The sequence below is a fragment of the Catharus ustulatus genome, chromosome W (assembly GCF_009819885.2).
Source record: "Catharus ustulatus isolate bCatUst1 chromosome W, bCatUst1.pri.v2, whole genome shotgun sequence".
In the NCBI taxonomy this organism is placed as follows: domain Eukaryota; kingdom Metazoa; phylum Chordata; class Aves; order Passeriformes; family Turdidae; genus Catharus; species Catharus ustulatus.
In genome coordinates this window covers 7,674,478-7,699,851 of record NC_046261.2, presented here as the reverse complement: position 1 = coordinate 7,699,851, position 25,374 = coordinate 7,674,478, and the positions used below count along the sequence as shown (strand labels likewise).

The following is a 25,374-nucleotide window of genomic DNA, read 5'->3' as shown; positions in this document are numbered from 1 at the left end:
GCCCCCACGTCGCAATGGGATTAATGTGCACGGTGCACCAGTGTCGACCAAGGTTTCATATTTTTGTGGCTCTGATGTGCCAGGCTATTGGATCCACACAGTCCAAAAGACGTGATTCTCCCATGCCTCTTCCTGGCCAGAGGCAGGCCCCCTCTAGCCCTGGTTATCATTCCCTCCCTGGGCATACATTCTAGAGGTTCCTTCAAGGGGATCTGATATATCATCCTCCCTTCTATTATATCTGACAGCTCGGTCACAGGAGGCTGAGGCTACCTTCATTTTAGTGGAATCCCCTCAGTTATTGTTTCCTTCTTGAGTTCACGCACCCGTGTTTCCAGGACAGAGGTGGATTTCCCATCCTACTTTCTCATGTCTTCTCCATGGTCATACACGAAGAACCACAGTTCACCTTGTTGGGTGTACCCCCTCTCCTTAGCTGGGGGATGTCGAGCTCTAACTTTTGGGCCTGGGACTTGCACTAGTGTCATTTTTTTCTTCTTCACCTCCTCCCTCACCTCCCTAATCTCCTCTTTAAACTCCTCTTTGAGGTCCTTAACCACAGCAGAGACATGAGCATGCATTGGACCATTGACCATACTCTCATAATTCCTAAGCCTGTAGGCAACAGAATCCACTGTCTCTTGGTTGTGCTTGGCAATAATCATTGCAATGATAGTGGTATATTGAGATGGCCCTAGCTTTGCCAGGTTCCACATTTGCCCTGCGTACCTAACTTTGTCAGGGTCCTTATCATGCTGTCCATCTCTTTCAAAGAGTACCTCTAATGCTGCCACTTCTTTCAGCTGTTGGATCCCTTCCTCAAGTGTCTTCCAGGGCATTCTATGATGGTGCTTCTGCATTCTCTCTCTGTGAACAAACCTCTCTCTTACACTCATTAAAAGCCAGTCTTAGAGAAAGGGCCCCTGGTTCCTTCACAAATACCTGATCCACACACACATCCTGGGTCAAGGATCCCAAATACCTTGCCTTGCCACTATCCAGTTGCACACCCATACCCATAAGGTCCCAAACCTGAAGTATCCAGGTTGCATAAGCCTTGCGGCCCCGTTGCACAATGTCTTTTCACAGATTATAGTGACTGTCATATGGCATGGACTCAGTGAGGATTTCAGGCTACCCTGCTGGTTGTGAGGGTCCTGGTTCCTCATCATCATTAACTGGGTGTACTGATTTGGTCTTATACTTCCTCCTCTGCACAGGGGCGACTGCTGCTTGCTATGGTTGTCCTTGTGGTTTAGCTGGAACCTAGATGGTTCCAACATCTGTGGATTCCACTGCTGCAGCATCAGACTCACTCTTTAAGGCAGGGACAGGGTTTTCCACCAGCTGGGGAGGTGTATACCTCAGCATCTGGCACATCTCACACATCTCCTTCACCAGTACTGCCACCCAATAGGGGTGGTTCATTTCTGAGGTGGGCTGTTGGGCAGTGTCAGGCCATTGGGCTATGTCAGTCTCTGGGGCAGGTATCAGGGTGGTTATTCAAGTCAATCTCACCTTATCTCTGAATGCTAAATAGAATAGGCATATCAATAACACATGGTTAGCAGCTAGAGAAAATTTTAACCCTTTGAAAGCTGGTGGGGTAGGCCCAAAGAAATGGGTGAAGGGCTGGGAGAAAACTTCCCATATTACACCCCAGTATTACTTCCTCACAATAGGTACCATTATTAATGTAACCCCCATAACATACACTTAGTGTGTAATAGCCCTGTATCAATGTGGCTGCCTTCCAGAGGAAATTAAAAATCCATTAATTCCTCACCTTATTGATCCACAGTGCAAACTGGATTAACAGCCACAGTAGCCTTATGTTGGGGGTTGTTTTTTTCCCCCTTTGCTCTCTGTGGAATTTTCCCCACTGTGATGCTAAGAAACTTGGTGGTTACACCCTAGCACGGTTGGTGTGCTGGTTTGACATTGAAGTCACCTAGGAGGAGAATATACTACGGGGGGTTTTTTCTATGAGAACTTCCTCTGTGAGTTGATGGGACCAATTGGAGGTTGATTAAATAATTGACAGTCTGGGAAACCAATTGGAGAAGCTAGTTCGATCCGTGACACACATTTCAAAGCAAGCAAACTGCGGAAAAAAACTTTCTTTTTCTGGTCTTTGCCAGGTAACATCGGCCTGGCCCGGCCCGGCCTCTCCCATGCGGCCCGGCTGGGCGGGCTCCTCATTTTTAATCAGGGGCCCTGATGGCCAGGGGGAAGGAAAAGCCTTTGCTAAAATCCTAGCCTTCTCCCCTTGGCATGGCCAGAGCTCGACGGGGCCCTGCCGCCGTCTCGGAGCAGCTGTGGGGAAGCGAAGCCTCCCAGCCGCCCACGCGGCCTGGGGGAAGGCAGCTGGGCTCTGTTTCAGCAGAGACCCCACCCCACGGCATGTGCTTCCTGGGCTTTGCAGTTTCATCCAGCTTCCCTCAGCACAGCCCGCGCGGCTTGAGATCCTGGCACGGCTCCAGCATGGCCTGGCCCAGCCCCCTGCACCTTCTGTGTGAAATTTTAACCCTTCCAATGCTCGGGTAAGACCCGCAGACCTCCTATCCTCCTCCCTTGAGTAAGAACTAATAGAGCAGAAAGAAGTACACTGAAGTCAGTGAAGTAAGAGCCCAGTTTTTAAATGGGAAGAGATAGAGGACACGCCGTAAAAGTTGGCTGAAAAATCTTTTTGTAAGCTATGGGGTGGACTGTACTGCACTGAAGATTCCTATAAATCGTGGAGAAAAAAATGCGGGGGGTTGAAATGTTTGAGAAAAATATCCTTTGCCCTGAGGGAAAGGGGGATCTCTGTTCCTGGAGAATGAAGTATGAACAGGGGAATTTAAGGGAAAAGAGATGGAGAGAACTCGTTTTTGAACAGCTTACCCTTAAAAGGAATACTCCATAAGATTGTCATGGCCCACAAACACAGCTCTGGGAAGGCAGTGAAGATGGGAGGAATTTCACGATTTGCAGATTTTTTTTCCCCAGGTGGATGCGAATCGTGAAAGTGAATGAGAGGAACGCTGGATTTGTCTTTACAAACAAACTGTGGGTCTGCTGGTAGATAAGACTAGCACTGAGAGATAGAAGAAAAAATGGGATTGAGTGCACTGATTGATGAATGGAAAAAGACATTTGCCTTTACAAACAAACTGTAGAAATGAAACTGGGTATTGGAAGATGAAAGAAACAATGGGGGGGAAAACTATGAATTCCGTAAGAATTAAAAATTAAAAGGGAGGGTTATACATTAGAGTGAAATCTTAGGTATCAAGTGTTCTGGGAAGTCTGTGCCTCTCAAGTACCTCAGCCATTGGGGAAAGAGAGAGGGAAATGCAACCGAGAAAATAGGATAAAAAGGAGACTGCGTCCTCCAAAAATTTGAGAGACCCCAGGGGAATGCCCCATGGCCTCTCCCTTTATTTGAATAAAGCAAAAGGGACTCCTCTGTCTCCTTTTTGGACAGAAACGTCTAGTGTTTGTGGATTAATTTTCCTGACATGAATATACAAGAGAACTTTATTTTTCTCTTGGGAAAAATCCCTGTGGCCAAACAAGAAGAAGCTCCTCTCCCTGAAGTGAACTGAAATGATGATTTAAGTAAAGGACTGACTGAAGTGTCTCTGTATGTGGTTGTTAAGAGATATGGGAGGTAGGGGGGGAGGAAGGAGTGGTCTGGAGATCTTATTCTGAATTTCTTATTTTCTCTGTGTTGTTAATGAAGTTTTCCTTTTTACCCCTCTTAAGTTTTAGACCTGCCTTGTTTTTGCTCCTAATCCTATCTCACAACAAAAATTAAGTATATTAAAATTGGCAAACTTAAACTAAACCAAGACAGATGGCTAGTGACAGGGGGAGAAGAGAGACTCCCTGTCCCTTTGTTTTTTATTTATTTGGGTTTTTTTGGAAGTTTCTTTCAGGGGGGAGGGGGGAGAGGAAGAGGGAAAACACCGCAAGACCAGGGGGGCAGGTAAAGGAGGTGGAGGAGCTGCGCTCGCTGTCTCTCTCGTTCGTGGAGACAGAAGAAGATGGCCGGTGCTGCTACCTTGTGGGGTTAGACCTCTGGTGCTTTAGGCACCAACTTTGTCGGGTTATCTTCTTAAATGAGCAAAGCAGATAATAGTTGCTACAAAGTTGTTTATTGCAGAAGCACATCAGTCTCAAAAGCAAAGTTACAGACCTTAAAGTCCATGCTAAGTTTTGGTATAGAGTCCCAAAGAGAAGCAGAAGCTGCTCCTGTCAAGGTCCCAGGAAGCTGATGTTGCTCAGGCTGCTCCTATCTTCTTGGGTGTTGATGATGGCAGTGAGCAAAGCAAAGCAAAAGGAAAAAAAGCAATGGCAAAAAGCAATGGCAAAAAGCACCAGCTCTCCCCAATGCATGTTCTTATATAGAATCTTCCCAACAAGCTAAGACAAACTCGGACCACCACTCCTTAACCTATTAGAATTCTAGTTTCTTAACACGCCAGGTTAAGTATAAACTACGCATGTGGTCTATCTTGTTCTATCTGAAAAATGTAAGCGATATTCTTACTATAGCTCTATTATGTCTAAAACTATGTTCCTGGAGCCTCCACTAAAAACACTAGTATGTTTTTCAACCTTTCTTGGCAAATACCTATCTTTTAAACCAGGACACCTTAGTCATACAGCCCATGTTTAGATAAGGAACTGCAAATGGGAAAAATGAAGCCACAACTGTAGCAGATAAGAAAAATCTTATAGAATAAGGGCCTTATAGGCTTCTGATCACTTCTGTTCATTCACAAAAAACACTTTGGGAGATGTGCAGCTGACATGAAGAAAAAATAAGTTGTGTAACCTCCGTGTAACCAGAGTGCTGATTGGTTAAGGGAATGCATGGACAGCAACACAGGTGTTAGCATGTGGCCAATGTATATTTGTTTTGGTTAAGAAAAATGCAAACAGGAATAATTTTAGCTAGTGTATTTTTAGCACAGTATAAAACCTGCATGGTGTATTTTTAGCATAGTATAAAAGCCTAGCATAATGTGAAGGCAATAAACTAAATTGTCTTCAGAACAAGAACCAAGAGGGTCTGTGTCTTCATTTCTCATTGCTACACACAACCATGTACCACATGAACCAGGGTAAACTAGACTACATGTTGTCGCCTAATGAGGTTTTTATATTCAGCACACAAAAAATTAGGTTACCCAGGAACTGTTATGCCTTTTTCACCCTTTCCTCTTGATGCCTTCAGGCCTCATGTTGGGTACCAAAATATTTCTTGATTTTAAAGATAGGTGTCTGCCAAGGGAGGTGGGAACCTCCCTTGGATTGGGGAATATGATCCCCTGCCCTTCGAATTACTATAACTTTGAAATTAAGGGGCTTTCAGGCAAAGATATGAGAAAAAGAATAACAATTCTTTACTAGTATATATATAGATAAGAAGGCAAACAAACAACAACAATGGGATCAACAGCAAACAAAACCAGAAACCAAATAACAGTCTTCTCTGCTGTCAGGCACTTTCCCCTTTGGTGTAGTTATGGTCCCCAGCTGGGCAGGGCAGGTGCAATGATTTTTCCGCAGCTGCAGGAGGCGTTGTGGTGCCCGTTTGGTGGTCTGTGCGCATGGAGGATGGCTAGTGCATCCGGTGGACGGGATGGAAAAGGGGCTTCCTTTTAAAATCCCCAGGGGCAGCCTATCCTTGCCTCTGAATAGCAAAAGGAACTGTAGCAGGGACTTCGGAAGCAGAGACCTGGAACAGCAGGGACGAGCAAAATCCCAGAGTGGGAGGCAAGATATATCAGAAACTTCGCAGCTTTAGCTGGAACCGTGGAGTGTTCAGTCAGGCAGGGGTTGTGGGGCTACAGTGTAGCAAAATTCCGGAGCAGTGGCGGGGGCTGGGCAGCGGCAGCCCCGCTCCCAAACATGGCCAGGAGAGTCTTCCTTGGAGGGGAAAAGGGGTGGGGTCCTGGGGTTTTCCCTGAAGTATCTGAGCAGATGGTGAAAGTCCTTTTTTTAGTGAGGTAGTGTGTTGTTATAAATTGCTCACTAAAATCGAGTAGGTCAATCAATAAGGCGATTTATTAGTTTGTTGATAAGGAACAGGCAAGCAGCACTGGGAACACAGGCAGACTGCGCTCCACCAACGCGTCTGTCTCACCTTTGGTCACTGCCCCTTTTATAGGCGGTTTCTTGGTGGGCTGTGGCATGCCCACTGTGCTGGGGTACAAGTTCGAGCAAGCCTGTCTTGGGTTACAATACAGGATGTGATAAAAGGTATCTATTCTATCACCATCTGTTGAGGGTGGGGACAGTGAGCCTTATCTCTGTGGGAGACATTCTGCTAATGAGCCATCCATTGAAACCAGGTGGGGCATTGTTCTTTATCTTTTCACAACTCATCCTTCCTCTAGGGAGTTATTTTCTGCTAATGGCCCATTGAGTCCCACTGTGTGACTGAAAAAATTACTTCATGCCATTGGGAAATGCTCCAGCCAGGGAAAAGAACCCAACATTTCTTACCAAGATAAAAACAGAAGTTTTGGAACACTAAAGTAGCCCTTTCTCCACTGGACTCCAGAGGAAAACCGGATTTCTCCAAATCAGCGCTAGACCTCCAGAAGGAAACTGCACCTTCTACAGGACCACTGCTTCAACTGAATCACATCTGTCACTGCAAGAGGACTGCAACCACCATTTAATCAGACTGCTACCAACACCCTGCCTGACGGGGTGTCAGGTTGTATTCTGACTTTGTCAGGGCTTGGGGTTTGTTTCTTTGTAGTACTGTATTTCTATTTTAATTTCCTAGTAAAGAACTGTTATTCCTAATTCCCATATCTTTGCCTGAGAACCGCTTGATTTCAAAATTATAATAATTTGGAGAGAGGGGGTTTACATTCTCCATTTCAAAGATAAGTTCCTGCCTTTCTCAGCAGATACCTGTCCTCCAAACTAGGACAAAGCCCGAACATGTTAGCAGTGGCTACAAGCTCACACTACGTCTGGACAAGTCTCGAACATGTAGTCAGGTTACACTCCTAGCAAGCAGGTAACAGCAGTGACAAGTTTGTTTCTGTTAATATAAACTCATGTTTCCTTATACATAAAAAGTGGATACAATTTATGATTATAGTGGTAAAGTAAAAAATACATAAAACCAAAAAGCTCAGCAAAATGATTTTAACAAATATAATGAAATCATTATATTTTCCTGTCTCATGTCCATGCTTTACTTTGAATTCAGTATTCTTGTTTATATTGATCTCATGGTGTATTTCTATAATGACACAAATCACTATGTAACATCTGACAATCCCTCATTTTCTTTTTTTTACTTCATTGATTCGTTTCTGTTATTTAAATCAAGTTATTGGGGGTGTCCTGGTTTAAAGGGACAGTATTGCCAGGAAAAGGAAATTCAGGAACTCTCAGGCAAAAAGGTATGGGTTTGGAATAACAGTTCTTTACTGATATATTTACAAGACAAACAAAAACAACATCAACTATATGAAAGAAAAAAACAGTGACAGAACAGAACGAAACTCAGTCTCAGTCCCTTTTTCCAGTCACAGATGCCCTCCTTGTCCGCACAGTCGAGATGAAGCAGGGCAGGCAGCCTCTCAGTCGCGGCTGCTGCAGGAGCAGGGGAGCGAGGCGGCACCGGCCATCCCAGGTGGGAGAAGAGTGAGGGAAGAACTTGCTCACCGTGGGCATCCCGGTTCTCTGCGTTGTTCTCAGAAGCAGGAAGCTTTAGCAGTCGGAGTCCAGGGGGCCTGATCCCACCACGGAGAAAAACTACCTCTCTCCCCGAGGTCGGTCGGCGAGCTGCGAGTGTCCCCTCACCCTCCGAAAAACAAAGCAACACCATACCTTCCATAATGGAGCCATCAGGCCAGCCCAGCCATTCCTTTGTCTCGAGCACTTAACGGCTAAAAGGGGAGCCACTTCGGCTAACTTAACATAATAATGGGAAAAATTTCTAAAACCTCCCCCAGCCTACCACAGGGGGATTTTTGGAATTTAGTATTTTTCCATTTTGCATTCAAGTACTTAACTTATCCGATGAGTTATAACAGTGACTGTTGACATGGGTGTGTGTAATAAGAAAAGAACCTTCTTGTCTTTTTATATACAACTTTTGGTAGCATCTGTGACATGACTTGGTTGGTATCCCATAAGGGAAAAGACAAAAAACGGAGTGACAGAAAAGGGAATAACAGAGGTGCAGTATGGTTTATACTTCCACTTCCCATGCCTATGGGGTTGCTACCCATAGCAGATGTATATGTTCTTTTTGGTGGCAAGTACAGTGGCCAACCCAGTCTTGCGCTCTATTTCCTTGTCACTTCCCTTTTTGCTCATTTTCAGGCAAATTGTCTTTGACACTTCTCAACTGTAGATTTTCACTGTTCTTTTGGTATTTCCCATTCAACAGGCACTAGAAATTCCCATTCACAAAGCAAAGTTATTATTTCAGTGTTTTTTTAGTTTTATCTGTATAGAGAATAAATTTGGCATTTGACACTTTTTATAACAAGAGCATTGATTTTGTGAATTACAATACTAATTTTTTCCACATTTAAACATTTACACTTAGCTAGTATGTCTACTATTAGGATGAATTAGGGTATGTAGTTTGGCACGGGTGAAAATTGTAATTTTTCCTCTTTTTTGTATAAGTTACAGGTTAAGACCAGAATATGAGAACTTTCTGACCGAAACAGTCCTGATTTTCTTGTTTGAAGTGGAAGTATTCCTCTTCAAGGATGCAAAAGCTTGAAGTCAGTCGCTAGTGTTCTTGTTTGTACACAAAACAGGCAGGCTGCCCAAGCACTGAGGTTAAAGACACTTGAAATAGTAAATAAATACACATAAAACAACACTAAAAATGAGAATTTAACAGTACTAATTGTTTACAATTACAGTCTATTTCATTATATTAATCTTCACCTTTTAGCATATTTTTAACTACCCTACAAAAGTTGTTATCCTGTGATTTTTATGATTCACTAAGTATAGCACACTCCACTGCTGCTGTCCTACACGAGTACAGTAATTTCACGAATACAAGCCGCACGGACTATAAGCTGAATCACTGGGTGTTGGCAAACATTTTGTTCTTTGTCCATAAATAAGCCGCACCCAATTATAAGCCGTTCTGTCATTCGCAGCGAGGACCTGCATCCAATAAAGTTGCCAAATAGTAACAAAATCGCGGCATGACGAGTTTACCGGCTCAGCTCGGGCTGTGAGGGCTTGGCCCACTCGGGGTTGCCGACGGGGCCAGGTGGCCCAGCTCGGCGCTGCCACTCGGTGGGGCCACTCGGGACCGGCCACCGCCGCTACTGGGCTCGTTCGCCCCGGCCCGGCATTGCCTCGCGGTGGCAGTGGGGCATGGAGCCCGCCGGCACCTGCGGCGGTGGTGGGAGGCGGGGATGGAGCCCCCCCGCTCCCACGGCGGCGGGAGGGGACGGGAGCTCCCCCACTCCCATGGCGGCAGTCAGGGACGGGAGCCCTCCGCCTCCCCCCGAACCACGGGGCTGGCAGGAGAGAGCCCTCTGCCTCCCTCCCGAGCCATGGGGCTGGCAGGAGAGAGCCCTCTGCCTCCCTCCCGAGCCATGGGGCTGGCAGGAGAGAGCCCCCTGCCTCCCTCCCGAGCCGCGGGGATGGCAGGAGAGAGCCCCTCGCCTCCCTCCCGAGCCGCAGGGATGGCAACACGGAGCCCCAGCCTCCTCCAGGCTGCGGGAGAGGAGGGAAGGAGGGAGGTCCCCTGTCTCCCTCCCCCTCCTGCGCTGCCATCAGGCATCCCGACTCCACCCGCTGTGCAACAGAGTAACCAATGTGCAACAATCGCGTAAACCCCGGTTTTACTGGCTGGTGCTCAGCTCAGCACCTGGGTTTGCACTCCTGGGGTTGAAAATGTCAGAAAATTATTCACATATTAGCTGCTCCTGAGTGTTAGCCGCATTTCCGGTGTGGGGGTAAAATTTTAGTCAAAATGGTGCGGCTTGTATTCGTGAAATTACTGTATTTAGCTTATATCTTAAGGCAGCCAGACTCTAGGTGCTGACTGGGCAGTCAGGATCACAGTATTTGAGAAGCACAACTATACACATACACATTTGATTATTACCCAAAATTATGTTGTATTTCTTAGAACTGACAGACTGTAAAGAATCATTTCTTCTCTAGAAGCTTGATCCTAGCTCTTCAACTATCTGTACACATAACTTCACATCCAGCATTTATACTTTTTACTACAGTAATTTCACGACTATAAGGTGCACCGGATTAAAAGATGCACTTCTGGGTGTGGGCAAATTTCTGAACCTTTGCCCATATATAAGGCGCACTGGACTATAAGGCGCACTTTTTTTTTGTAATGAGGATCCGCTGCCGGCTCCCCCCGTGCAGTTGCTGGCTATAGCCCCGCCTCCACCTGGCAGCCGCAGCCCCGCGGGCCCGCTTCCACCTGGTTGCCGTGGCACCGCGGCCCTGCAAGCTCACCTCCACCCGGCTGCCGTGGCCGGGCGGGTTCCTCCCACAACTCGCAGTTCACACTTCTGGGTTGGCAAATTTTAGAACTTTGTCCACATATAAGGCGCACCAGACTATAAGGTGCACTTCCGGGTTCAGGCCAAAATTTTAGTCAAAAGAGTGCACCTTATAGTCGTGAAATTACTGTACTTTGTGTACAATAGCAATAGGCACTACACTATTACTCTTTCTCCTAGCTTGTACACACTCCACACTTCTTACCTAGTGAGTCAAATGGTTCATTACTCTTAATAAAACCCAATATGTTATTACAGTAATTTCATGAGTATAAACCGCACCTGATTACAAGTCGCACTTCTGGGTGTCGGCAACTTTTTGTTCTTTGTCCATATATAAGCCGCACCAGATTATAAGCCGCACTTTCGTTCTCAGCGAGGATGCTCGTGCAACAAAGTAACGAATTAGTAACGGAATCGCATGATTGCAGGGTTTACTGGCTCAGCTCGGGGCCGGGCAGGCTGGGCCAGCCGGGTGGCACTGCCACCACTTCCACTGCTCAGTGGGGCTGGCCGCCGCTGCTGCCGCTGCTGCCACTGCTGGGCTTGCTTGCCCCGGCCTGCCACCTGCACTGCCACTACTGGGCTCACTCGCCCCAGCCCGGCGCAGCCCTGCGGTGCTGGCAGGAGCCCGCTTTCCCCCACGGTGCTGGCGGGAGCCCACTCCCCCCGCCGTGCAACAGAGTAACCAATTTGTAACAATTGCGCGATCGCGGGTTTTACTGGCAGGTACTCAATTCGCAAGCTCAGCTCGGCCCGTGGCTCGCACTTCCAGGTTAGCAAATTTCAGAACTTTGTCCATATATTGGCCACTCCGGAGTATAAGCCGCACTGCTGGGTTGGGATCAAAATTTTAGTCAAAAGGGTGCAGCTTATTCTTGTGAAATTACTGTACTTATTTTGGGAACCAGTAAGACATTTCTCTTCCACACTTTGGTCTCATCCTTAATTACTGCACTTTTAATCATAGGAGCTTCAAACTTTCTCTCCCCTGCCCCTGCTATTTCTACAGTGTTGCTACACATATTAGATCCTTTTGTAATATATACTACACTGTTGTAACCCTGTACCCAAGATGTATTAAGAATGGTATGTCCTTTGATTCCTGTGACCCCTGTAAAATCTATGGACTGATCCTACTCCCTCTGCTATCCTATTGGAAGGAAGCCAAGTTCCTCCCCCCCTTTTCCTGACCATACAAAAAGATACCAGACTTTGGGAAACTCTCTCTTTGCCCCCTGGAAGCCATGAAGAAATAAACCAAGCAACCCCCTGGGAGAAAGAGCCTCTTTATATCTTTTACCCCTAGTTCTTGGTATTAAGCCCAGGCTTGCCCTGCTAAAGTTACTAGGGAGCGGGGTAAGTCTCGGATACAGTAGAATTGGTGCCCAACGTGGGGTTTTTTCATTAGAGAGCCCACACGAGTGACTGGGAGTCCTATTACAGAGATTCAGTAAGTCCACAGTCCATGGACAGGTCAATTACCCTGAAGGCAAACCCCTCCCCCTGCTTTTACAGTAGTTTCAGCTTACAGGGAGGAAATCGGAACCTCGTCTAGCCCAGGGCAAGTGATTTCTGAGCGGGGGACCTAAATTCACAGTTTTTACAGCCCCAGGCACTCACTGGAGAATGGTAAGTATGTGAGGCTCCCTCTAAGGGGGAGTCACGGGTGTTTGTGTGGCAACAGGGTGCTGAGAGGGAGCTCAGAATGCACGCACGGCTGGCCAGGGGCCCGGACTGTGCGCAGAGCTTGGCAGACGCGAAGGCAGGGGGCGTGTAAGGGATGGCCCGGAGTTGGTTCACCGTGCGGGAGAATCAACACGCCAGGATCGGTCTCAGAAGCGGCAACAATGCCCCTGCGGCCAGCGTAGTCTCCGACGGGGGGAGGGAAAGGCGGCGAACACCGGCACCCCCTCCCTCCTCTCTGCAACAGGTGGGAAAGACAAAAAAACCCCGCATTTTTCTGTGTTTTAACTGTGGATTAAGAGTAGATATTAGAGTAGATTGCTTTGAAAAATGGGCATACAGCAAGCTTCTCTTCAAAAGAGCATGATTTCCCAGATTAGGGAAATCTTAAATTCTGAAGATGTTATAATCTCTAAGAAAAGATTAATACATTTTGCTAACTGGTTGTCTGTGGAAAAATCAGATCTTAATTTGGAAGATATGAATTTGGTTCTATTTTGGAATGAAATTGGACATTTATTAACATTAAAAGTGCAAAATGGAGATGAAAAAGTCTCTGTATTCCTCCCAATATTTTTACAAATTAGCAAACTTTTACTTCAAACAGAAAACAACAGACAGCAACAGCAAAGTACCACAGATTCCTTTTCCCTTTCTCTAAAATCCTCTAACCTGGGGCTGGAGGGGACTCATGGATCACCCCGGGATCTGCAGGACAGTCTGCACAGCTGCAGTTCCTCTGGGTCCCAGAGTCCTCCCCAGTATCCAGGATCTGATGATTTTACACAGATTGTCAGCCGTTCTTCCTTGTATCCTTCTCTCCCTATTGTATACCCTTCAGAGCAGAGTTCAGACTTTTCTTCCCTTCAAGGCACTAGCCAAGTGGTTGATCCTGAGGGGCCCAGGGGCAAGGTCCAAGATGGCTCTGGCCACTTGGCTTGTCTCCAGGGGGCTGCAAATAGCAGTCATATGTTATCTCCTTCATCCCATTATCCATTTTTCCCTCTAGTCCCAGTCCCAAACCCTTTTCTGCCCTCAGCCGCCCTGCCCCCACCCTGCAACCCTTTCCCTATGTGTAACCCTGGTTCCCATGGTTACCCATTCCCAGCTGCAGCTCAGGTTACACATGCCTGTCCCCCAAGCTACCAGGGTAGAGGCGGGAAGGGTGAGGCCCCTGCAGGGCTCAGTGCCAGTGGGGAGGGGGGTGGGCAGGGCCCAGCTCACAGTCCCTGCGGGACAGATGGTGTCCCTGCAATGAGAGAAGGTAAACAACCTGCAGGGCCTGGTGAAAGGGTATTGCCCAGCCCTGAAAGTCAAAACCTGGAAGAAAATGATATACCATCAGCAGCTCCAGTGGTTTATCTTGGTAGGAGAAATGGCAAGACAAGTTACCAGCCTTTGTCCTATTAAGATAAAAAGGAAATTTGTAAGGTCCAAAGACAATTTGGCAGAAGCAGTGAGATATTTAAGGGAATTTTGAAAGCAACATTTAGTTCAAATGAGATGGTACCTAATGACATTAAGGACTTGTTCAGATGTCTATTAACTCCCTCAGAGTATGATCTATGGGAAAGCATGTGGAAAAGATCTTTAAGAGTGCTTCTGCAGGAACTTCAACAAAGCCTTAATAGTGCAAAAGATGAGGATAATAATGATATTACACAGGAACATCTATGTGGAGAAGGTGAATGGCATTGCCCAGAAAAACAAACATGGGTATTAACCAAGTTTGTTTTGGATAAGATCTGCAACGTAGCAGAAAAAGCCTTCAATCAATTACCTACTGTTGAAGTTAAAGGTAGTTATGTTAATATTAAACAGTTTTCTTCAGAAAATTTCTTGCAGTTTCTGGACCGTCTTTGCATGCAGGTGGAAAGACAGGTACCAGACCCAGTGGTGCAAGCTGAATTGATCAAGGAGATGGCTCAGAGTAATGCTAATGAAGCCTGTTGCAGGGTCATAGCCTTCCCCTTGAGCCAGCACCTAGCCTAGCACAGATGATAGAAGCCTGCACCAGAAAAGCAGAACTGTTCAATGCACCAGAGAGGAACCCAGGACCAGCACAACCAAAGTCTACAGCAGCTGTAACACCAGGACCAAGGAAGCAACTGGTGCCACCACAGCAGCTGCAGCATATCACCTGCTTCCAGTGCAAGAAGACAGGACATTATGCTAGACACTGTCCAAACAACCAGAAACAGAAGACCAACAAACAAAGAAACTAGGTTTACAGCGCGTGCCCACCATAAATGCAATAACACGCAAAGATATAAATACAGCGGGTTCCACACTGGCAAAAGTCTCTCTCTTCAAAACGAAGGGGGAGGATGGGACAAATGGTGTGGGGATTCAAGATAACATAAATGTCAAATGTTCAATTAAAAAGGGTAGGAAACCTCTTGGTCGTTTCAGCCTTATGACTACAAAGGTTTTCTTTTTAGGTCAGCAGAGTGGACGATTATTACAGTGGACCTGTCTAACACTTCACTGGATGTGCTATTGTTGCATATGGAACTGCACTGTGAGTATTTTGTTATGGGGGACACAGCATACACACCCCTGGAGACTGAGTTCGTTTCCATGTCCTTGAAGGGAAGCATCTCCTGCCTCACTCACCTGGCACGCTGCCCTCAACCACCATTTTACCTGGTCAAGGGGCAAATCCTCGCCCAGGCCATTCCTGTTCCAAAGGAAATCACAGCAGATGGAAAATCACTTGAAGTCTATTGGGCAGAAGTGGTGGGTGAGAAAAAAACATCTCTGGCATGCAACCTGACCCATGGTTCAGACCATCTCCATGTGGAGGGGGTGCTGGACACAGGGGCAGATGTGACGATCATATCCGAGAGGATGTGGCCATCACATCGGGAATTGCAACCCGTGGTAGGCAAAATCCAAGGTTTAGGAGGAGTCAAATTGGCAAAGATATCAAAAAGCATTGTGCAAATTGAGGGGCCGGATGGAAAATTGGCTAGTGTCCATCCATTTGTTACAGACTATAAGTGCCCCCTGTGGGGAAGAGATACCATGTCCCAGTGGGGAATACGAATGGTTATTCCCAAAACTCCCCAGGATTTTTAAAGGCGGCCACTGAGGAGCGCCCTGCCCACAAATTGACATGACTGGATGACTCACCAAGATGGGTAGCTCAGAGGTCAATGAGTAAGGAGAAACTCAAAGCGCTGGAGGAGCTTGTAGCAGAGCAATTGGCAAAAGGTCACATAGAAGAAACTACAAGCCCTTGGAATTCCCCGGTGTTTGTAATTAAGAAACCTGGGAAAGATAAATGGAGGTTGTTACATGATCTCCGGGAAATAAACAAAATTATAGCAGATATGGATCACTTTGACCAGGGATGCCCTCCCCAATGATGTTTCCTCAAAATTGGAAATAGGCTGTTTTAGATATTAAGGACTGTTTCTTTCAAATCACTTTACACCCAGAAGATGCTCCACGGTTTGCCGTCTCTGCTCCTACCATCAACAGAGAAGCCCCAATGAAGCGCTACCATTGAAAGGTACTCCCGCAAGGGATGAAGTGTAGTCCATTCATATGCCAGTGGTACATGGCCTCATTGCTGTCCCCAGTGCGTGCTCAGAGAAAGGAAGCCATCATCTTGCACTATGTTGATGATGTACTTGTGTGTGCCCCCGATGACTCTATACTCCAACACACACTTGACCTAGTGGTTAAGGTTTTAACCTCTGCTGGATTTCAATTGCAGGAGGATAAAGTCCAAAGGATGGCACCTTGGAAGTACCTGGGCTTGGAAATCACTTCACGGACCATTGTTCCTCAGAAATTAGACATCAATTGTAATCCAAAGACCTTAGCAGATCTCCATTCCTTGTGTGGGTCTTTGAATTGGGTTAGGCCCTGGCTAGGCCTCACTAATGAGGACCTAGAGCCCCTTTTCAATTTATTGAAGGGGGAGAGAGAACTGGTTTCTCCCAGGAAACTGACCCCAGAGGCAAAAACTGCAATCTAAAAGGTACAGAAAGCTCTAGCAGAGAGGCAGGCTCATCGCTACAAGCCTGAACTGCCTTTCAAATTCATAGTCCTGGGAAAACTGCCACACTTACATGGTTTGATATTCCAGTGGATCGAGGGGCAGAGAGACTCGCTCTTAATCATAGAGTGGGTCTTTCTCTCCCACCAAAGATCCAAGACCATCACAAAGCCACAAGAACTCATAACTCAGCTGATTCGGAAGGCAAGAATGAGACTGCATGAGCTGGTTGGTTGTGACTTTACATGTTTCCACCTTCCAGTCAAACTCTCTGAGGAGGTGTCCTAGTTTAGGGCAAATTTGGGGAAAACCTCCAGAAGGAACCCCCAGAAAACAAAACCCCCACGACTCCTCCCCCCACCATCGGGTTCGGGAAGAATTTCCTCAGAGGAAAAGTGGAAAAAACCTGTTTATTAATCAAACAAAACACTCCCCAACACAAGAAAAGAAAATGAACAGCCCCAGATGACAAAAAAACTCTTTCACCGGTGTGAGAGGATGACAAACTCAGAAAATCTCTCCTGCGAGTGGTATCAGTCTCCGGCACTGGGGATGACTACTGCAGATCACAAATTGCAGACTCCCAGTGTTCCTTGGTGTTTCCCAGGTCCCGGTCCAGAACAGATGCAGATGGTATATAGAAAGGGAAAGAAAGACAGAACAAAAATAACAGTCCAGGGAGAGAGATTGGAATGCCTAACTAAACTAACTAATGAGCAAAAGCAAAAGCCAGCACAGCTAAAGCCAGTAAGCCAAGTAAGCAAGCAAAAACCAGCCCGAGCCTGCAAACCTAGCCTCCCCTAAGCACAGACAATGGGGGAGGGGAACCAACTGATAAGTAGACAAAACAAACCTTCACTTAAACAGAACACACGATTGGGGATACAAGTACCATAACATCACCCCAGGACAGGAGGGAAGGAACTCTCCTGAGAGATTGACAAAGGAGATGTTGGAGCACTTGCTCCAGAGCAATGCCAGTCTCCAGTTGTCTCTGGACAGCTACAGTGGACAAATATCAGTCCATGCCCCGTCTCACAAGCTGTTCAATGAGGAATTCCACCTCATTCCTTATGAGGAGTCGGAGACCACTCAAAGTTCTCACAGTGTTCACAGATGCTTCTGGGGCTTCCCACAAGTCAGTGATGACTTGGAGAAATCCTCAGACTTAGCATTGGGAAGCTGATGTTGAGTTTGTGGAGGGATCGCCTCAGGTAGCTGAACTGGTTGCAGTGGTAAGAGCTTTTGAGAAGTTCTCAGAGTCAATCAACTTGGTAACAGACTCAGCTTATGTAGCGGGAGTAGTGTCCAGGGCGGAGCAGGCAGTGCTCAAAGATGTCGACAATGAGCAGCTTTTCAGGTTGCTGTCGAAACTAATCTATCTAATTTCCCATAGAGAACATCCGTTCTATGTGATGCATGTGAGGTCACACACCGATTTGCCAGGCAAAATCGCAGAAGCAAATCGTTAGGTAGACTCCCTTGCAACCCCAGCATAAAAAGCACACCTCCCTGACATCTTCCAACAGGCAAAGCTGAGCCACCAGCAATACCATCAGAATGTGCCAGGTCTGATCCGTCAGTTCAAGTTAACAGGGAGTCAGGCTCGGGTCATTGTGGCCACCTGTCCCAGCTGCCAGCTCCAGGCCATGCCATCGCTAGGTACAGGGGTTAACCCCCGAGGCTTTGGTAACTGTGAAGTGTGGCAGACAGACATCACACACATTCCCAGTTTTGGTCGCCTCAAATATGTTCATGTAAGCATTGACACATATTCAGGTGCGGTTTATGCCTCTGCCCATGCAGGAGAAAGGGTTGTGCATGCCAAAAAACACCTAGTGCAAGCCTTTTCAGTATTGGGGATCCCTGAGGAAATCAAAACTGATAATGGTCCAGCGTATGTGTCCAAGGAGTTCCTGGAATTTGTCCAACAGTGGGGAGTGGAACATAAGACTGGCATCCCCCACTCCCTCACAGGCCAAGTTGCGATTGAGTGCGTCCACCAGACGCTCAAGCAGGTTCTGGCTAGACAGAGCAGTTCAACTGCGTGGATGTCTCCACAGCAGAAGCTGTGTAAAGCCCTGTTCACTATCAATTTTCTGAACTGTTCATTTGAAAACATGAATCCTCCTGTGGTTCATAATTTTAACAGTGGTAAACAATTCAAATTGTCTCAGCATCCACCAGTTTTGATTAGGGATCCACAAACATGGGAAACCAAAGGTCCCTATGAGCTTGTTACCTAGGGACGTGGTTATGCGTGCGTATCGACTCCCTCAGGCCCTCTGTGGATTCCCCAGAAATGGGTGAAGCCTTTTGTCCCCAAATATCCAGCTCCAGCTGAACAGGATGAGAAGCAAGTGGCAGTTGCTTCAAAAAGAAGACCCTGCCAGAAAGAGGAAAGAGAACCTACATAGAAGACTACCTTCCGGCAGATTCAGAGACTTTTAACATGTTTTAAAAATGTTTGTTTTCTTTTTAGAGAATACCTTCCTTCCACTCAACCCCATGATGAACCCCATACAAGTTGTCATCTTGTTAACAATGAACAGTCTGGCAGCTGCATGGATCGTCCCTCAGCCCTGTCAAAACGTCTGGGTGACCCTGGCAAAGACACTCGAACAGGAAAACATATGCCTGTCCACGGCAGTAGCAGAAAATCCCATGTCCACCTGCCTGGTAGGAGTTCCCTTCAGGGCTGGAGAATATTCAACCAGTTTTTAAATACAGATGCCAAATGAACTTCCCGAGTCACACACAATTTCAGTATACAAACCTCGTAAGCAGCAGACAATAATGAGTAAGAATTCTATAGAGGAACTGCTGCCAAGTTTGCCCAAAGCAGCTCAGGAGCCCCAGGAATTAGAGCTGTTAGGTTCCTATCCGGCACAATACTGCATTCATTTTGTAATCTTTCCAAAACCTTCTGACACCAAAGAATTCCACAACATAAGGCAGTACAGACAGGAATTCATGGCCAAAAGGTGGTGCAATATTCTGAGTCATATTGCAGCAGACACCCCATCTCTAACAAGTCCCAAGAGCCTCCTTAAGGGGTTGTTCTTGATTTGTGGAGATCGGGCATGGGCAGGGATTCCCTCTTGTCTTTTAGGAGGACCATGTACCTTTGGGCGGTTGTCCCTGTTGGCACCCGACGAAATCTTAATTAGTGATTGAACTCATAAAAACAAATCGGTTGATGAAATCCAAAAAAGAAGTGCAGACAATTTGGACAGATATTGTGACTTTGAAATTTTTCATTGGGCCAAGTCAAAAAGAATTGCTGTATCCGTGTTTCTTCCATGGGTTGCAGCAGTCAAAGCTCTGGGTGAATTGGGTCACCTAGAGTGTTGGGTAGTCAAACAGGCAAATTTGACATCCATTGCCATCATCTCCCTCCTAGAAAACGAGGAAGTTACCAGGCAGGTCACACTCCAAAATCGTGCTGCCATAGATTTTCTCCTGTTGCTACATGGACATGAGTGCCAAGGAATTTGAAGGACTTTGCTGCATGAACTTGACCTCGAAAGCTCCTAACATCCATGCTACCCTCCAAAACATGAACAGCTTGATGGAACGAGTGAAGCAAGAATCTGAAGATTCTCTTACCCTACCAAAATGTACATTTCTTCTCAACTTAAACAGGTTAAAGAAAAGGAAAAACCAAAGCACAGGCTTTTGAGGAGGGAAAATCTACACACTAAAAACTCCTGCAAAACCTTTAGCTCTACAACCTGCTTTGCACCTGCAACACATCACATCCAGACAGTTCTGGATTTAAGATTAAATTTCGTTCAGGATGGTGGGAAGAAGGCAGACACAGAGCAGGATACTCTTTTCTACACCCTTGTCATACATATCAAAAACAACTGCAACTTCATTGGTTTAGGGATAGCTACACGTTAAACACCCTCAAGACCATCCTAATTCAGTTTTTGCCAATGAACAGGGTTAATTCAACTAAACCATATTAGAAATCCAAGTGTCCCACTGGCCCTGACAGTCCTGGGGAGTACAGGGACACTAGTGTCACTACCAGTATTGCACACACAGCTCCAGAGGGCTGGGAAGAGCCATTGGAGCTGGGACCCTGCACTCACACAGCACCTGGGAAGGAGGTTTCATCCCCACACTTGGTCACAGTGGAGTAGCACTATCGGTTTTAACTTTAAATACCAGGACATTTCCCAGCACTCTCCGTGAGGAAGCCCCTCTCCTCAAAAGGGGCTGAGTTTCTCTGAGGGGAGCAAAATAAAACAGTAACATCCTTTTCCAGCTGCTCTGCTCACAACCTTAAATCACTTCAGCGCTGTCCCTGCACATCTTCCAGCAACAGCTAAAGCACCAGCACACATTCCCTGGGAAGGGCCAGGTCTCTCCCTTTCCCCCAGACATCTCTCTCCACGTGTGCCAGGGAGCAGGATTGATTTACAGAGAACAGCACACATGAGGAGTGTGAATTCCGCATCATCTCCCCAGATTGCCCCGACTGCTCTTTCAAGCACTCAAAATCCCAACTTGGAATAGAGAAAGGGGGTTGTCCAAGCCCTGAATCCTTCTTCTTTAAGGCTTAAACAAGCAATAACTGCTGCTAAAAAGAAAGAAGCAAAATCTAAAGCAGTTCGTGCTGGCATGTGGAAGCTTTAATTCACAAACCATTTTCCTCTTCCTTTCTTCTTTTACCATTTTACTATACTCTTCAATGTACTGTTAAATACCTTCCTAGTAAATTACAAACACAATCAGAAACTCATGTTTTTCAAACTCATTTTACACATTCAGCAAACTTTCACGTCCTTTTCTGTATTACTTTTATTTTCTAGCAGGATTCACAAGAAAAAACAAGTTTAATTTTTCTACATACAGTTTGCATTTCTCAGATATTCCTCTATCCTTGTTCTCCCTCTCTCTATCATACACTGTATCTTAGGGCTAGTCCCTGTCCTGTTACAGTTTAAACACCGCTCCTCCCCCACCGGTGCTCTCAGCGGCACGGCCGGCAGCAGCACAGGCAGTCAGAGGGCGTCCCGCAGCCTCACAGGGACCAGTGGTCACTGTCACTCCTGCTCCGGGCTGCCAGGCGCTGCCCGACGCTGAGTCCCCGTGGCCCTTCGGCCACGCTCCCGGACCCGCACCTCTGCGCTCTGGCTGTTCATTTCCTCACTCATACCTTTTGCACACTCTCCCTTCCACCAACTCTGCTGTAACACATAGACACCACTCGCTCCCCCTGCCGCCGTCGATACTCCCTCCCGATCGTCTTTACTGCCCCCCTCCCCCGCTCTGGAAGTGGAGGACACAGGGGACCCGCAGCTGCCCCCCCTCTTCCCCAAATTTCTATGCAATAATGGATTAATTTTTCTTTAGACTTATTTCTCTTATCGGGACTCCCCTCCCAGTGTTCTATCATCCAACCCAGTGGGCTGTCGCTTGTTATTTTGGACAAGTTACCTTTTTTTATTATTTTTTTTAATCTTTTTCAGTTTCTCCAGGGTTTTCCTGGGGTTTGCTCTTTTTCTGTCCTATTTCTTTTAAAAATAAAAAAATCCCAAGCTACCTTAGTATACCTTCTTACCGTGTTTCATGCCGGGACCTTCTGAATCTAAAAAGTATTGAACTGCAGTTTAAACTTTATTTATTTCAATTTTTCCAATCTACTCACCTCACACAGAGAACCGTTCCGTGGAGCTTTTCGAAAGGAGACGAGCTCTCTTTTCCTGGGCTTGAACTAGCCCCTGGACCGAGAGGTTTACTAGTTTTCCAAATCCTAGGAAACGTACCTCCCTTCCGATCCCCCCCATGACCGACCCCCAAAACACCCTTAGTTTTAGGCTTGACACATGAGAAAGAGTTCTTACAGGTAACGTTCGCTTCCCCCTCAACCAACCACGTCCCTCGCGGGATGGTGGAACTGCGATTTTGGGGTCCGGACTTGCTCCGTAATCAGATCGCGTCTCACCCACGCCCTCAGTCACACCTCACTCAATCACGCAATACTTACGGTTCCTTTTCCTGCGTGGATTCTTCGTGCAGGTCGAGTTTTATGAGTGAAACAAAGTTGCCATGGTTATCCGAGAGCTCTGGGCCCATCTTCCCCCTTTTCAATTGTGGCTTCTGGTTTTAGTTCGGGTTCCTGACTGGTTCTGGGGAGTTCCCCGATCCCACCAGGCTGCTGAAATCAGCCAGGCGTCTCCTGGATGGAAAAGGGGGTCCCCCCCGAACCCCAAATCAGGATCACGTCGGGGTCACCAGATTATTACAGATAATAACCAAATCAAGTCGAATTAAATAGTAAAACAGCAATTTTTATTTTTGCGACCAAAAATACGGTCTTGGGAAGCCACAAACAAAACAGGACAGCACCGAGCCCGGGATCGGTGCTGGCTGGACACACATGCTGATCTGACCTCTATCGCATCAGATCCCCCTGTGTTCACACTGCCATCCCGGGGAGTCCAGCTTTTATACAGTTTTTCTGACCTGAGGCGAGAGTTTCTTTTGTTTCTGCTGCGGATTCTCATATTTAGATTAAATCCTTTTTCTGGTGCTACCCTGGACAAAAGGTCCTTCCTGCGCATCGATGAATCCTGATGAGGGCTGTGTCTGCTCTGTATTGATGTGTAATTTTCCTTGGGAGTGCTGTTTCTCGCTTACGGGAACCAAAGTTTTGGAATGTAATTTTTCCCGGTGAAGGTGATTGGATTTACGGGAACTGGCATTGGTATGGGGGAACTCCCAGGAACCTCCCGGCTGTCTGATATGTGGTACTTGACATGTTCTTTATCAATGATCTTTTCCTCTTAGGTTGTTGAGTGGTTTCAGGATCGTTGAGCTAGATTTGTTGATATGTTAATTAAGGTCTTTGTCTATGGTTCGGGGTGCTGGTGACAGTGGTTGAAAAGTTCTCTTATTTTATTTCTTTATTTTATACTACTTTCTTATATCATATAAACACGAATTATAACAACATATATCACAATCCCTCCCCTTCTATATAACCAAATTAATTCGTGTTTCCTTCTTAATTTTTTTTCAGATTTACCACTGCTATCCCGTCTCTCCATTGACTCTTCTCGATAATCTATGTAAGGGAGATTATTTTTCCCCATTTGTTCTTCAAATTTTGCAAGTGTCTCTACTGCACTGGTATCCACCTGTCCTCTGAAGCAGGGAGAGCAAGAGAGTTAGGAGCTGTGCCCACCCCACTTTTACCCAGTCCAGTTCTTGCGGTATCTGTGCCCTTCCAGAAGAAACCCCCCAGCTAAGAGAGAAACCAGCTGCACCCTTCCCGTGGCAACTTCTTTTGTCTCTCATAAGTACCGGTCGTTATGGTTTCTTAGGGACAGATGGTACAAAATTCCATGATAGAAAGAAACAAAGGGAAAAATCCTAAACCCCAACACTATGTTATCCAGGCCACAGATTTATAGGGGCCCCTCTGGAGCAGCAAAGGAGACCTACAGGTCTATATCATTGATTAGAAAGGGAGGAAGAAGAATAAGAAGAAGCAGCAGGAGAATCAGGAGAGGAGGAGTCTTTTTTTTTTTTTTAATGCCTCCAGTCTACTAATTCCTTCACTTGTCATTCTTTGCAAAAAAGTGATAAATGGAAAGGACCTTGTTATATATTTAATAGATGAGTAATGGGATGGTTGGTTTTCACAATTAAAGGATGAATATTGTGTATGTTAAGTTTTGTGGATGTATAATGATGTTATTGTAATATATCCTCCCATAGTCCTCTTTCCCCTCCCCCTTGTACTGTTGTCACAAGATGGCTTGGATAGTCGAGGCATTTGGGCAGCGATGGCTTGTTACTACATCTGACCTCCAATCAAGATGTAAGAAAGTAGTCTCCACCAATGGACAGCAAAGAAGGGGTTAACCGACAAGCCTTTGGGAGGGCCTAAGGGTGTATAAGGCAGAGCGTCCATTTTGTAGGCAAGCACATGGTACTTTAGTCCTGGGCTTTCAGCGCTGTTTTTTTCTCCTTGTTATAAGTACGTAACATTATTGGCTTTTTGCAACTATTACGATAAATGCTATATGTATAATGTTAAAATAGCTTTTCTGTACAAGTTTATTTCTTCTAATAGCAAAAGTTAGACATAAAGTTTTATAAAAACAGTATGCTTAAACTACCCACTTAATTAAAATAACAGCCCGTAAACGTGTAATAAAAACCCTGCAGCTAACACAACAATTATCAACACTCACCGGCTGCAAAAGGCCAAAACCACCACCCAAATTAAAAGGTAATAAAAAAAAATTAAAACCACAAGCCAAAAAACACGCATGCTCTAAAAAAGCAAACCCAAAAAGTAGCCATGCTAAATAGTTCCCAAAAATTTTTAACTATACATAAGAAACTATAAATATACAAGTTAATGTATTATAAAGTGTATTTAAAGGGGCGTTCTCAAAGCAACCGTGTGCTCTTAGCAGCTTGCCAAGCACCCAGCCGTTTTAACCCGTTGCTTTATGTGTGTCTCCTATTATCTTTTTATTAAACCTTTTAAATTTTATGAAAACAGTAAAATGTGTTTTTCACATCCTTATTCAATCTTTTGTTGTATTTTTGTTAAGGTTTAATAAACCTTTGAAATTCTAAAAGTGAACGTTGTTTCTCACATAAATAAATATGTAGTTATTAGCTTTCACTATTATATATTGACTTTTGCAAGTTATTTTGATATAGTACAATTTATAATCACTTTTACCTGCTTTTGATATAATTTGTCAACTTATGTGGTCAATACCCTGGCCCTGTGTAGTTTATGTATTTTAGTGTATTATAGTTTAGGCTCTTGCAAAATATTGAAATAAAGACTATGTGCTGTGTATTAACTGCTGCAGAAGTAGTTAATGCTTTTATAACTAGTTGACAACGGTAAGAATAACTCAGTTCTGTGAAATAGATAATGGTGATTTAATGTACTTGTAGAATATCCTATCTGAATGATAACATTTAAAAGAACCAGGACACCAAGAGAAAAATTTACTACTGACTCTCCGGTTATCAGGAAGTATCAAACAAACAGAACAGAGCCTCAAGAAGAAATGAAATATATTGATTTCATCTACAGGATAGCATGAAGACAAGTCAAAGGTTAAACCAAGGAAAAGAATTCCTGTAACATGTAAA

The 25,374-nt window shown here is 45.6% G+C and overlaps 1 long non-coding RNA gene across 1 annotated transcript; it reads left to right on the top strand.

Moving 5' to 3' along the window:
* Window positions 1-12,287: 12,287 nt before the first annotated feature.
* Window positions 12,288-23,733, top strand: LOC117005076. Its single transcript, XR_004419764.1, has 3 exons — window positions 12,288-12,468; window positions 14,663-14,742; window positions 23,267-23,733. It is a non-coding gene; the product is annotated as an uncharacterized LOC117005076 (long non-coding RNA).
* Window positions 23,734-25,374: the final 1,641 nt, after the last annotated feature.